Below are 2500 nucleotides of genomic sequence, written 5' to 3'. Positions count from 1 at the left end.
GGGTGTCGGACTCGAGCATCGAACCTCAGTTGTTATTCAAACCTGCTAGAGGAAACATCATCAAAGAAATACATAATTGCTGCCATTAATGAAAGTAAGAATGAGAAGGAAGTCGTACTTGATTTCATACATGCATATCGAGCTCATCCAGCTTTATGGAAAGTTAAATCAAAAGACTATTCCAATAAAGTAGCCAGAAACAAAGGAATAGCGGACACTCAGTCTTTCATGTGGAGTTATGGCCTTCCTCATAGTAATGAAAGGGCTGACACGATTCGGTAGATCAATGTACGTGTCTTCATCCATACGCAAATAATTGCGCCAGTCATCAGGCTCTAATTTTAAAGCAACAAGCAAGTTGGTATATGAAAATTTCTCTCTTTTGATTTTTTTTTTTTCCTTCTTAGTGCCACTGCTAAAGCAATGGCTATCAAATCGTCCTGGCCGAGAGACATGTTGACGTTGTTTTAGCACGAGGCACACTGAGGCTCGATTTACTGTCTGAAAGCTCTTCGAGCCGTTCTACAAGTAGGTTCGACAACCGGGCTCGACGAGCTGTTCGGCCGTGTAAACCCCGCTTATTATTACTGACTAGATTATACAATTTTATGTACCGGCAGTTGTTTCCTTCTTGTTTTTTCCCCGATAACCTATTAGATTGAATGTCGTCACACGCTAAGAGTCTCGGCTAGATTTTGCCATTCGTCTCCATCTTGGGCTTATAATTCAAGACTTCTTTATTCATCATCTCCTACTTCACCCTTCATAGTCCTCCGTCATGTAGGCTTGGGTCTTCCAACTCTTCTAGTGCCATGTGGAGCCCAGTTAAACATTTGGTGAACTAATCTCCCTTGGGGAATACTAAAAGCATGCCCAAACCATCTCCATCCACCTATGGCACTTGAGTAATCTCTCTCATCATTTCATTTCTAATCCTGTCCTGCCATACACATAAATATTGCTTCTTGAGGGTAGGCTACAAGATATTTGTAATATGCAGTCATTCATAAATGAGTCGTATCAAGAAGTGTCTTTTGATGCGGTATTGTGTTGAGTAGTTTTAATCAAGTCAAGAAAGAAGCGTTTATCATAACCCATTGAATGAATTGAACCCCGATGACCCATCTGTTCGGTAAACCCGTACTGTTCTAAGATAGTCTAACCGGGACCAATTCAATTAATTGTTAACAGCAGAATCTGCTCATGGCGTGGCGAAATATAACACCAGGATAAATGAGGATTGCGACTTTACTTGAGTAATTAGTTATTTAACAACGGTTTTGAATTGAAAAGATTAATCTACATATTTAAATTCGCTTTCAGTAGGTTAGGCCTAGCTTGTAGTGGGATTCTTTCGTGTCCTATTTAATAGTTGATTATTGTCATGAAAGATTAAAACTACAGAAACTAGCTATTCACTCTTGAAAACGTATAATGATACTGTGTGGTAATTAAATATTTATGCCATGAAAAATGTTTTAGGCTTAGACTGACTGAAAATAAACATTAGATATTTAACTGAACGAAGAGAGGACCGGATAAGAAATGACTACATAAGGGGGTCGACAAAGGTGGTGGAAATATCAAAGAAAGTGCAGGAAGGGAGGCTGAGATGGTATGGACACTTGATGAGGAGAGATGAGGACCACGTTGGGAGACATACTATGGAGATGGAGGTTCAAGGAAGAAGAAGAAGAGGGAGACCAAGAAAGAGATGGAGGGACTGTGTCAGAGGAGATTTACAGGAGAAGGGGATTTATGAGGCAGAAGTGCAGAATAGAAAAAGATGGAAACGGCTCATCCGCAACGGCGACCCCATATAAAAATGGGAACAAGCTGGGAAGAAGAAGATTTAACTGAACGAAATTTAGAGCACCGTATCACGATAGAAAAAAAAAACCTGTAACTTTCAAAGTTTTATATTTGTTTGGTATGTAAGCCCAGATTACCAATATGTAGTATTATTACTTTTAGATAATTCTATTGAGGAAAAAAATATACTCAGGATTGTTTTTTCACAATAATGGAATTCCAACAGCTGTTATTATACAAATATTAATCTACAGTACAGAAGAATTGTTCTACAACCTACAAGCTGAGATTTCAAACCATCTTGCAAATATACGGAATGAGAAACTGAATTTTTCATAAAATTGGCAAAGTTGACTAAAAATTTTTGGAAAATTTGTGGAGTTATAGTTCAAGAGAAGTGTTTATGTTTAGCATTTTAGTAGAACACTTTATGAAAACCGATTTACTGATAATGAAAACGTTGAATCAATTGGGTCCTGATTTCACCCAAATTAATGTTAAATTCTAATTTGCTTAAAATCGATAACCTTTAATCGTTTTATATCTATAATGTTTATTTTTAATTCAATTTGGATTGATTGTGCATCGTCCTCAAACAAGTTTATGACATGTTTTTTGTTAGTATCCTTATAATCTATTATTCAAGTATATTGAATAATCATTTAGGCCTCATATAAGAAAGATAAAT

This window comes from Palaemon carinicauda, chromosome 14 (assembly GCF_036898095.1).
Source record: "Palaemon carinicauda isolate YSFRI2023 chromosome 14, ASM3689809v2, whole genome shotgun sequence".
Lineage (NCBI taxonomy): Eukaryota > Metazoa > Arthropoda > Malacostraca > Decapoda > Palaemonidae > Palaemon > Palaemon carinicauda.
This window is presented reverse-complemented; position numbering follows the sequence as displayed.